This window comes from Schistocerca piceifrons, chromosome 2 (assembly GCF_021461385.2).
Source record: "Schistocerca piceifrons isolate TAMUIC-IGC-003096 chromosome 2, iqSchPice1.1, whole genome shotgun sequence".
Lineage (NCBI taxonomy): Eukaryota > Metazoa > Arthropoda > Insecta > Orthoptera > Acrididae > Schistocerca > Schistocerca piceifrons.
The window spans coordinates 902608889-902621928 of record NC_060139.1 but is presented as its reverse complement, the minus strand read 5'-3'; the positions used below and the strand labels follow the sequence as shown (position 1 = coordinate 902621928).

The following is a 13040-nucleotide window of genomic DNA, read 5'->3' as shown; positions in this document are numbered from 1 at the left end:
TAAAAGCGAGCCTATCGGTAACCTGTATTTTTTTTGGGGGGGGGGGGCGGGGGAAGGATGACTTTAACAAATTGTAATCCTATCCAGAACCCCAGAACCGAACCTTGGGTCCGGGTGTAAACCATGCTTACGCGGCGCTCCGGCGAAATTACTCGGATGACGCGGGTCACCTTCTGCGGCCGGCAGGCGGCAGCAGCGTCGCGCCTGCCGTGTTGCTCGGGCCTTGAGCAGGTGGCGGCCGCAACAGGTGAGTGGAAGTGCCGAAGACCAGCATCGGACTGCAGAAAGTCGGCCGCCGCACCAGCTGTAGCAGCCGCGCCACACCGCACCACTCGGGCATACAGCAGGTCAGTCACGCTCCGACGGCTACCGCTGTCACACGCATCTCTGCGTAGCGACGGGGGCTATAAAGCAATACACAGCCTAACCAGTCTATGAATATTGTTGTTTCACATTATTATTTGTTTACGACGCTTTGCTCCATAACATGCGTTAGTTCCGGTGTTTGGCTCCGGAGCATTTCCCCTGCAAACATGTGATGTTCAAGTATCTACAGTGCTGTGCATTTACGTAAAATGCATCTCTAGCAAAGTGTATGAACGGCGAATGTGTTAAGCTCAAATTTAGTGCTCTTACGGAAAACGACGACGCACAGTATAGTAGATATCTCGACATCATTGTTATCCCGGGAGCAATACACGCCAGCCAAACACCAAAACTTGCCACCTGATGATGGAGTGAACCCTCCGAAATGTGACCTTCTTCTTCTTTGTGTTTTTCTTCTTCTGTGCCTTATTTCCAAGCCTGTTGCTAGGGGATTTGCCGCCATAGGCGAGAACTGAAAAATGACGCTCCGTCGTTATACTACCATTGGTGTTCTCCATATGCCCCCCCCCCTCCCCCCTCCAGCACAACCAACGGCACAAGAAGGTATTTTTTTCTCTATTTTTTAAATTTCCCAAAATAACTGGAACAAGAAGAAACAGTTTTGAGGTACACGCAATTTGTTTACTTTCGTCAAAGTAAGTAAAGACTTTCTAAGCAACTTTCCGTATGCTTTTTAAAGCAATTCGGTGTCTTATAAGTTTTCCTCTTTTTTCTCATCTGCTCAGTTTTTTTCGCAGTTTCCTTTGAAATCTGCTCTAAAGTTTTCCGCCCTAAGCGGCTTTCCAGTCTTGCATAATGGCAGAAACTGCTCAGATTCTTTTCCATGTGTCTTGGGGCCTATCCTCATAATCTTGTTACACAAATCTGAATCTATTTGTGTCATATCAGGGTGCAGTCCCATTCTTTTCAGGTCGTTCATTCGCGTCCTAATCCACAGAACCTCTTTCTGGATATTTCTGTTCTTATCACACGGTTACGTTCACGGTGCATGTAATATCAGTACGAGTGCAAGGGATTCTCTTGAAGCTTTTCCGCTATGTTTGTTACCTTAAATGAGCCTTCGATGTGGTCGTTTCGTACTCTGTGTTTTAGGGTAACTTATAGAGACCAGCGCAAGATCCTTTACTATAATTTGAAGCTTCCGCCGGCCTGTGTGGTCGAGCGGTTCTAGGCGCTTCAGTCTGGAACCGCGTGGCCGCTACGGTCGCAGGTTCGAATCCTGCCTCGGGCATGGCTGTGTGTGATGTCCTTAGGTTAGTTAGGTTTAATTAGTTCTAAGTTCTAGGCGACTGATGACCTCAGAAGTTAAGTCGCATAGTGCTCAGAGCCATTTGAACCATTTTTGAAGCTTCCGGTCGTCTGATTTTCGCGTAGAATCTGATCCATACTTTAGAGTTGGTCTTATTTTCGTTTGTATATGGTATATAAAGAAAAATTTTCGTATTTTGAGAGGTGGTAGTGTGAACCAAAACAAGAAAAACGTATCCCGTGAATATGGGCTCTAAAATACATCCCTTAAGAGCTATGGGCACTTCATCATCTTCGCTGCTGTGAATGGCATCTCTTCTACTGCCAGGTCTTTGCTTATACGAACTACCTGTAGAAAGCAGTAAACAAATGGATTAACAAATGAGATCACATTGTTCTTGATTTATTTCCACATACAGGATATGGGCTGGATGGTTGCTTCGATTTGTTAGAGCGTAACAGAAGATAGTCTGCCTTTCCCCGTGTGGAATAACAGGTTTCCATTATACTGATAAGTGGGAAGATAAAACTGCAGTGTAAGTACTTTCCACAAACTTATCAGAACACAAAATAGTTCCCTTAGAAGTAATGCATACGCTGCTCTGATACAGAACTGTAAATAATGCTTACAGTAACAACACTACTCGATTGTTACTGCGTGCTGTATCAATGGACAATAACAAGGAATGTGTTTCACAGTTAGGAAGATGAACATGTGCTCATAACTCTTATGGTAAGCATTTTGGAATCTATGTTTAGTGGATATTTTTGTTTTGCTTTGGTCCTTACTATCACCTCTCAAAAATGTGGAATACTTTCTTAACACCCTGTATTTCCTTTGACTTTGAAAGGTATACTTGCATAGCAAATGTCTCCTCCACTTCAATCATCCAGTTTTACACGGTTTTTTCGTATTCATCCGTGAGAGCTGTGGATATTCTTACCGAGCCGAAGACCTGAAGTGATCGGTTTTTGTTGTAAGGACATAATCTAGACGTAGATGCAGCTTACAGCTGGTGGCCATTCATGAGAAGTTGCAGTAAGCGTACTCCGTTTTGGTCCTCCATACTCTCGAGTTCTAGCGCCGAGCTTCAAGCATTAAGATCGTGTTAAATTTATGGTAGGGGTCCTGATAGTAGAACTATGACATCAGCGTTTGAAAGTACACATGGAGTCGGTCTCTGTAGATGAGGCATAATTCATGACCAGACTGAATATTTGTGAACCCTAGCCTTTAGCTTGAATTCGTCTTTGTCAATTGCAGGGTTGCATGTTTTGTATTGATGTTCTCGTAGATGTTCTTGAGAAAACAGACGTAGTAATCTGGGACACAGCGCACGAAGATCCTGCTCTAGATTCATACAAAACGCAATGTAATTTAGTGACTGGTTATGTACTTATCTGTATTTCAAAAAGAGAGTCACGGAAAGAGCCTAGCAAATTTGTGTGCGTGTAAGCTTGGGAGTACGTTGACAATTCGAGAGGTAAATGTACATTGTGGCTTAATGACACAGGGGACCAGTTGGTTCAGTGTTCAGTCTGATCTTACTGTTGATGCCAAGTTTAAAGGTAGGAGACTGGCTTGAACATGAGACAAGGAGAGGAATAAGTGTGGCACCGACCTACAGACAATGACTTCGTTTTCCTCTTTAGCAATACCTTGGCAAGAAGTTGCATAAACGGCAACCGTGTGTAGAATGCGTTGAATGATGTAGTAATATTGTAAATCGCTGTCAGGTTCTGCAGGCCTCTTCAGATGGGCTTGCATAACCCATACGTATCGCAGGAGTAGCTGAATCCCATGGTGCGCCTCAGTACGCTGCCGAAGTAGCGCTGTGAGCTTCAGAGTAGCTCCTGCACAGTTTTTCAAGAACTTAAAAATTGTTACTGTAGAAATACAGCAACCAGCCATTTTTTACAAAGATTTATTTGTGGCAAAACGTGTTCCGGACTTTCACTCACCTTCAGTTGGCGTAACACATTTGTACTTGTATAAACAAAACGTTTTCTTCATCTGTGTTTTGGACGATGTAACTATTTTATTCTCTAAATTGCGGCTCCCTTTTTACGAATCTATATGAACAGTACACACTCTCACATGGCAGGTGCTGCACTGCATCAATGATGCTAATTATGTGTGTACTATTCATGTAAGCGCGAAAACAACGAGCCATTATTTAGACAGTAAAATCAACAGATTTAAAGGTAATATGTCGAGTTTTCCAAAGCAGTATTGGCTCAAAATGGCTCTGAGCACTATGGGACTCAACTGCTGAGGTCATTAGTCCCCTAGAACTTAGAACTAGTTAAACCTAACTAACCTAAGGACATCACAAACATCCATGCCCGAGGCAGGATTCGAACCTGCGACCGCAGCGCAAAGCAGTATTACAGGGTCATTACTGTTTACAATATGGAGGGTGGCCCATTGATCGTGACCGGGCCAAATATCTCACGAAATAAGAGTCAAACAAAAAATAACTACAAAGAACGAAACTTATCTAGCTTGAAGGGGGAAACCAGGCGGCGCTATGGTTGGCCCGCTAGATGACGCTGCCATAGGTCAAACGGATATCAACTGCGTGTTTTTAAATAGGAACCCCCATATTTTATTACATATTCGTGTAGTACGTAAGGAAATATGAATGTTTTAGTTGGACCACTTTTTTCGCTTTACATGGCGCTGTACTACTTAAAAACATATGGCTCACAATTTTACACGAGCTGTTGGTAGCAGGTAGGCTTTTTAAATTAAAATACAGAACGTGGGTACGTTTGAACATTTTATTTCGGTTGTTCCAATGTGATACATGTACCTTTTTGAACTTATCATTTCTGAGAACGCATGCTGTTATAGCGTGATTACCTGTAAATACCACATTAATGCAATAAATGTTCAAAATGATGTCCGTCAACCACAATGTATTTGGCAATACGTGTAACGACATTGCTCTCAACAGCGAGTAGTTCGCCTTCCGTAATGTTCGCACATGCATTGACAATGCGCTGGCGCATGTTGTCAGGCGTTGTCGGTGGATCACGATAGCAAATATACTTCAACTTTCCCCACAGAATGAACTCCGGGGACGTTAGATCCGGTAAACGTGCGGGCCATGGTATGATGCTTCGACGACCAATTCACCTGTCATTTAAATACCGCTTCAACCGCACGCGAGCTACGTGCCGGACATCCAACATGTTGGAAGTTTATCGCCATTTTGTAACGCAATGAAACATCTTATAGTAACATCGGTAGAACATTACGTAGGAAATCAGCATACATTGCACCATTTAGATTGCCATCGATAAAATGGGGGCCAATTATCGTTCCTCCCATAATGCTGCACCATACATTAACCCGCCAAGGTCGCTGATGTTCCACTTGTCGCAGCCATCGAGGATTTTCCGTTGCCCAATAGTGGATATTGCGCCGGTTGACGTTATCGCTTTCGGTGAATGACCCTTCGTCGCTAAATAGGACGCTTGCAAAAGATCTGTCATCGTCCAGTAATTTCTCTTGTGCCCAGTGGCAGAACTATACACGACGTTCAAAGTCGTCGCCATGCAATTCCTGGTGCATAGAAATATGGTACGGGTGCAATCGATGTTGATGTAGCATTCTCAACACCGACGTTTTTGAGATTCCCGATTCTCGCGCAATTTGTCTGCTACTGATGTTTGGATTAGCCGCGACAGCAGCTAAAACAGCTGCTTGGGCATCATCATTTGTTGCAGGTCGTGGTTGACGTTTCACATGTGGCTCAATACTTCCTGATTCCTTAAATAACGTAACTATCCGGCGAACGGTCGGGACACTTGGATGACGTCGTCCAGGATACCGAGCAGCATACATAGCACATGCCCGTTGGGCATTTTGATCACAATAGCCATACACCAACACGATTTCGAGCTTTTCCGCAACTGGTAAACGGTCCATTTTAACACGGGTAATGTATCACGAAGCAAATACCGTCCGCACTGGCGGAATGTTACGTGATAGCACTTACTTATACGTTTGTGACTATTACAGCGCCATCTGTTACAAAGCGAAAAAAGTGGTCCAACTAAAAGATTCATATTTCTTTACGTGCTACACGAATATGTAATAAAAATGGGGGTTCCTATTTAAAAAAAACGCAGTTGATATCCGTTTGACCTATGGCAGCGCCATCTAGCGGGGCAACCATAGCGCCATCTGGTTTCCCCCTTCAAGCTAGACCATTTTCGTTCTTTGTAGTTTTTTTCGTTTGATGGTTATTTCGTGAGATATTTGGCCCGGTCGCTATCAATGGACCGCCCTTTATATAGTGAGGTGACAAAAGTGATGGGGTACTTCCTAATGCCGTGTCAGACCTCTTTTTTTCCCGTCTTAGTGCAGCAGCTCGACGTGACGCGGGCTTAACAGGTCGTTGGAAGTCCGCTGCAGACTGAGCCACGCTATTTCTACGGTCATCCATAATTGTGAAAGTGTTGCCGGTGCAGGATTTGCACACGATGTGACCTCTCGATTCAGTCCCATAAATGTTCGCTCGGATTCACGTCTGGCGATCTAGGTGGCCAGACCATTCACTCGAATGGTCTAGAATGTTCTTCGAACCAATCGCGAAAAATTGTGGGCTGGTGACATGGCGCATTGTCATCCATTAAAATTCCATCGTTGTTTGAGAACGTGAAGTCCATGAATGGCTGCAAATAGTCTCCATGTAACCGTACACAATCATTTCCAGTCAATGATAGATTCAGTTGGACCATTCCATGTAACACAGCCGCCCTCACTATGGAGCCACCACCAGGTTGCACAGTGTCTTGTTAACAACTTCTGTCCATTGCTTCGTGGGGTCTGCGCCACACTCGATCCCTACCATCAGCTCGTATCAACTGAAATGTGGATTCGTCTGACCAGGCTACGGTTCTACAGTCGTCTAGGACCCAATTGATATGGTCACGAACCCAGGTGGGGCGCTGCAAGCGATTTCGAACTGCTAGAAGAGGCATAGCGTTTGTCGTCTGCTACCACAGCCCATTAACACCAAATTTCGCCGCACAGTCCTTACGGATACGTTCGTGGTACGTTCCACGTTGATTTCTGTGGTTATTTCGCGTAATGGTACTTGTCTGTTAGCACAGACAACTCTACGCAAACGCCGCTGCTCTCGGTTATTAAGTGAAGGCCGTCGGCCACCGCGTTGACCGAGACGAGAGGTAATGCCTGAAATCTCGTATTGTCAGCACACTCTTAACACTCTGTTTCTCGAAATATATTGAATTCCCTAACGATCATCGAAATGGAATGTCCCATGCGTCTAATCCTACTCCCATTTCGCGTTCAAAGTCTGTTAACTCCCGTCGTGCGGCTACAATCACGTCGGGAATCTTTTCACATAAATCGCCTGAGTACAAAGAACAGCTCCGTCAATGCACTGCCCTCTTATACCTCGTGTACGCCGTACTACCGCCATCTGTATATAGCTATCCCATAACTTTTGTTACTTCATTCTATATACATGATCTAGTGGATAACATCAAAAGCTCTGCGAGGCTTTTTTCAGACGTCTATTTGAAGGCTGCAAAGCCAGAAGGTGTACTGAAAGGTAAATGGAAGATCTATGAGTGATGCAGAGACTTACAGTTGACCCTGAAAGTAAATACACTACAGGCCATTAAAATTGCTACACCAAGAAGAAATGCAGATGATAAACGGGTATTCATTGGACAAATATATTATACTGGAACTGACAAGTGATTACATTTTCACGCAATTTGGGTGCATAGATCCTGAGAAATCAGCACCCAGAACAACCACCTCTGGTCTTGATACGCCTGGGTATTGAGTCAAACAGAGATGGGATGGCGTGTAAGGTACAGCTGCCCTTGCAGCTTCAACACGATACCACAGTACATCAGGAGTAGTGATTGGCGTATTGTGACGAGCCAGTTGCTTGGCCACCATTGACCAGGCGTTTTCAATTGGTGAGAGATCTGAAGAATGTGCTGGCCAGGGCAGCAGTCGAACATTTTCTGTATCCAGAAAAGCCCGTACAGGGCCTGCAACATGCGGTAGTGCATTATCCTGCTGAAATGTAGGGTTTCGCAGGGATAGAATGAAGGGTAGAGCCATGGATCGTAACACATCTGAAATTTAACTTCCACTGTTCAAAGTGCCATCAATGCGGACAAGAGGTGACCGAGACGTGTAACCAATGGCACCCCGTACCATCACGCGGGTGATACGCCAGTATGGCGATGACGAATACACGCCTCCAATGTGCGTTCACCGCGATGTCGCCAAACACAGATGCGACCATAATGATGCTGTAAACAGAACTTGGATTCATACGAAAAAAATGACGTTTTTTCATTCGTGCGTCTATGTTCGTCGTTGAGTACACCATCGCAGGCGCTCCTGTCTGTGATGCAGCGTCAAGGGTAACCGCAGCCATGGTCTCCGAGCTGATAGTCCATGCTGCTGCAAACATCGTCGAACTGTTCGTGCAGATGGTTGTTGTCTTGCAAACGTTCCCATCTGTTGACTCAGGGATCGAGACGCGGCTTCACGATCCGTTACAGCCATGCGGATAAGATGCCTGTCCCCTCGACTGCTAGTGATACGAGGCCATTGGGATCCAGCACGGCGTTCCGTATTACCTTCCTGAAGCCATCGATTCCATATTCTGCTAACAGTCATTGGATCTCGACCAACGCGAGCAGCAATGCCGCGATACGATAAACCGCAATCGCGATAGGCTACAATCCGACGTTTATCAAAGTCGGAAACGTGATGCTAAACATTTCTCCTCCTTATACGAGGCATCACAATAACGCTTCACCAGGCAACGCCGGGCAACTGCTTTTTGTGTATGAGAAATCGGTTGGAAACTTTCCTCGTGTCAGCACTTTCGTAGGTATCGCCACCGGCGCCAACCTTGTGTGAATACTCTGAAAAGCTAATCATTTGCGTATCACAGCATCTTCTTCCTATCGGTTAAATTTCGCATCTGTAGCACGTCATCTTCGTGGTGTAGCAATTTTAATGGCCGGTAGTGTAAGTATAACGTACTGCGCGTTAATAGGCGATGTGTTCCATTACTGTTTGGTTTTGCTAGTGGTAAAAAATCTCTGGGAACAGTCACTACTCGTAGGTACTTTGTCAAACGTGAACCTGGGAGTGGTAAAGAGCCAGGCCACAAAAAATCCAGAAAAAGACATTTGTAATTAACAGGCTAAGATAAATGCAAGGAATGAACAATAAAATTTGTGTTTTAGGTTGCAAGTAGGTATGTGTAATAGTGAAAACTTTGACCTCAATCAGTTGGTCCTCCCACTAAATAATTCAGTAAAGCATTGTATGGCATCAGTTTCTACTACAACAGACAAAAAGATTTTAACGAACACACGTTTCGAACAACATGCTCCAAGCATCTAAAACATGTAATTAGCAGTTCAGTTAACACGTATAAAGATAGGAAATCAAAACAGGCAAGGGACAATTATAAAGCAATATGAAATGTAGACAGGGAAATACTACCTGACCGTTCGTGAATAATAAAGTGAAATGCAAATCTTAGGTAAAGAACAGGTAGCAATGTACATAGGTTAACTTTAAAATGAGATTACTCAGGTTACTTTTATAGAAGAATGTACGAACAAAATGTAAACAAGAACTGCCTCGGGGCTTTACTTATAACATCCATCAAAATTGATACCAAATGCGGTTGCATGACGGCAGGACAAATGATGTTCATAAATTACGAACTAGGCTCAAACCTGATAGACAGAAATGACAGTGACATAACCAGTGTAAGTTAGCCTTGCCAGGAAACATTTTAAATAAAACTGGAGTTAAATCTAAAGCACAGAGCATAAAAAATGTAATTCACAGCTTCTAATAGCATTTCGTACAGTCTACACAGAAAGGAGCTTACCAATCAAGTCCACGCGCCTCAGAAACTCCACTTTGCTCATCATTTCTGTAGATATAAATGACAGACCTAGCTACGGGACCGCCTTCCGCCAAATCCGAGCGATGTGCTTCTTGCACATATAAGCTGTAAGGTTAGCAACACAGACTCGCTTAAAATGATATTTAGTTACGGAAGTTGCTCAGAGCGTCCATGCCCCACATAACTGCCAACACCTGTCCTTCGAGCTGATGCGGATCGCCGTGAATTCGGCGTTGAGAACGCGCACATGTCCTCAGGCGAGACAGGAAGCAGGAGGTTGCTTACTACAGGCAAAGAGGCTATATCACGCTTCCGCTTACAAATCGGGACAGCGCAAGGGTCGGAATAACCGTTCGTATCAGGCTAAATTGGAATGAACACATAAAACAAATTGCAGGAAAAGCAAATGTTAGCCTCGGATTCATTAGAAGAATCGTAATGAAAGTCATCAACGAAGGAAGTGACTTCCAAAATACGTGTTCGACCGACTCTTGAATATTGTTCCTCAGTGTGTTGGATTTATAGCAGAAACGAAGAAGATTTAACGAAGAATGGTAAATCTCGTCACGGGATCGTTTAGTTAGCACGAGGGCGTTAAGGTGATGTTCAACAAGCCCCCTGGCAGTCGCTACAGGAAAGGCGTTTTGTATGACAGAAAATGAAATTATGAGAGCGTGAGGTCGAAAAAGTAGTCCAAGAAAGGAAGACGGCACACATTACTGCCATACGTAAGAAAGGGAACTGGAAAGATCTGACTAAATACAGAGGAAAAGGCTTCGGTGAGTAGGTTGTTCAGTAGTACAGCAAAGAACAGATTCGAAGAGGCTGCGCAAGTTGTTGTATCGCAGGAACAGTCGTGCTGGGAAAATCTGTGGCGATAACATTGGGTTCGTGGGTTGGGTTTTTTGGTGGAGGAGACCAGACGGCGAGGTCATCGGTCTCATTGCATTAGGGAAGGACGGGGAAGGAAGTCGGCCGCGTCCTTTCAAAGGAACCATCCCGGCATTTGCCTGGAGCGATTTAGGGAAATCACGGAAAACCTAAATCAGGACGGCCGGACGCGGGATTGAACCGTCGTCCTCCCGCGTGCGAGTCCAGTTTGCTAGGATAACATCTTTTGTGTATGCCAGATGTGTCAGAAAATGTTCGCAAAAAAAAATCAAGATCTCCTTTTTGTGTTTGTTGGTTTAGAAAAGGCTTATGATTCTGTGCCAAGGAGGTTACTATGGACAGCACTGGAAAAGAGTGGACGGTGGATTAACAGCGTTGGTGAAAAGAATTTTCCACCAATGCGAGACAGCTGTGAAGGTTGGTTTAAGATATTCTAGAGTTTTAAAACAAGTAGAGGATTAAGACAAGTATGCTGTACGTCACCAAGCTTGTTTAAGTTGTTCTTGGATACTCTAACAACCCTACCACAACAAAGGTCAAAAATTAACTATGACTGTAGTGTTGCCCACGCTGTTAAATATTGCATTTTCGGGCAACAACAAAGTTATATTATGTGTCAGGTGTCAAAAAAGGTTCAAATGGCTCTGAGCACTATGGGACTTAACTTCTAAGGTCATCAGTCCCCTAGAACTTAGAGCTACTTAAACCTAACTGACCGAAGGACATCACAAACATCCATGCCCGAGGCAGGATTCGAACCTGCGACCGTAGCGGTCGCGCGGTTACAGACTGTAGCGCCCAGAACCGCTCGGCCATTGTGGCAGGTGTCATTAGAGCACACTTAATAAAGTCATTTCTTGAAATAATGGATAAACTAGGCACTCATCTTTTCGTGTTTCCCACGCTTGTCTCGTTGTGAACTCTCCATCGTCGAAAATCTAGGTAGTGATGATTCCAAGCTCGGATGCAAAGAGAGCTAGGTGTTATTCTGCGATATTAAAAAGTTTTATATATGTGTTTCATGAACCATTCTTGAAGATTAAACTTTTGCAAGCTAGGACAATGGGGTTGTAAAAAAGCAATCAGCACTCCGAATTTAAGTTACACTTCTTTTTTGTTACTTTTGTTGCAATATCACGTAACTCGTTCCAAAACATCACTTCACAATATAAAACATACTTGAAAATATCTTCCTCACTGTTAAAGTTCACATTTCATAAACTGACTACAATTTGCGTCTTTTTAACATGACGACCAAAGCTTGACTCTCTAATAACCGCTTACGCTCCCAAAAATCGGAGTTAAAAGCACGTCAATGATCATAGGGACAAAAGAAAGAATTCACATAAGAATAATATCATTGCAATATATACATATCGATGTATCGAAGTTCCTCTACATTAATGAAATCAAATGTGAATGTTGTCACAGAAATATGTTAACTATTTTACAGAAACACAGTAGAATATTGCTGGTATCGAGAGGTTGAGGTGAGGTGCCGTAATGGTTACGTAATTCAAGTACCATTACAATACGGAAATAGACAGTGCAGAAGTTTGGGTGCGACAGTACAGCATCAGAATTTTCATTCATTACTGTTCGTTGACGATAAAGTACTTATGGCTCTCGAAAAGGATGAGGCCATGTATAAAATGAGAAAGTTAATGGATACTTATTTACAATGGGAACTTAGAGTCAGTACGGATAAAACATCTTGTTGTTGGAATTGGGCAAGGCGAGGACTTGGATTTTGAGTTTGGCCAGGTAAGAAATGTAGAAGTGTTCAAGTATCTGGATTCACTTGAACAGTGTGATGTGGACATAGCCCATAATTAGAGCGAGGGCGGCTATTACATAATTAAATGGTATCATTTGGAGTCGGTACATATCCATATGAACAAAGAAAGTAGTGAAATTTGGAAATTTGTGATAAAGTCTTATGGAACCAAACTGCTGAGGTCATCGGTCCCAGAAAGTAGTGCTTCCTGCTGTGGTTGAAAGCATTCTGACGTACGGTTCAGAGTGTTGGACACAGAACGAGAGACAAAGGGGGAAACAGGCTGTCGAAATGGGCGGGTTACGCCGTATCGTGGGAGCGACCCGTTGGACCGACTGAGGAATGAAAACGTAAGAATGGAGATGGATGAAGTGGAACCAATCACAGATGGGACTGATCCTTCGAGCACTGAACTGGTATGGACACGTCCGACAGATGGAAGTACAGCGATAGCCGCAGTGTTTGCTCAACCGGTCTCCGTCAAGGAGAAGGACCCGAGGGAAGCCGAGGGCAATGTGGAGGACTATAGCCGAAGCCCTGGAAAGGAGAGGCCTATAGCAAGAAGAGTGGCAAGATAGACTTTTGTGGAATCTGAGAATAGGCAACTAGTGACAAGTGGAAACGTCTGCTAAAGTAAAAATGTAAGTAAAATGGAATAAGCGGTGGGCAACATAGCAACTTTCTGCCACAAACATCTCCCGAAGTCACGACGAAGAAACATCACGGAAATGAGGGATCACACAGAAGTTTTGCAATAATCGTTCTTATTACACACTGTTCGCTAATGGAACAGACCC

At 44.0% G+C, this 13040-nt stretch overlaps 1 protein-coding gene across 1 annotated transcript in view; it reads left to right on the top strand.

The window, feature by feature from the left end:
• The first annotated feature begins 228 nt into the window (after positions 1-228).
• The window catches only part of LOC124775977 (high-affinity choline transporter 1-like), a 400765-nt gene continuing 387953 nt past the window's right edge, over positions 229-13040 (top strand). The window contains exon 1 of the mRNA XM_047250817.1: positions 229-347. The gene's annotated coding sequence lies outside the window, so the exon portion shown is untranslated. The remainder of the gene's footprint in view (positions 348-13040) is intronic.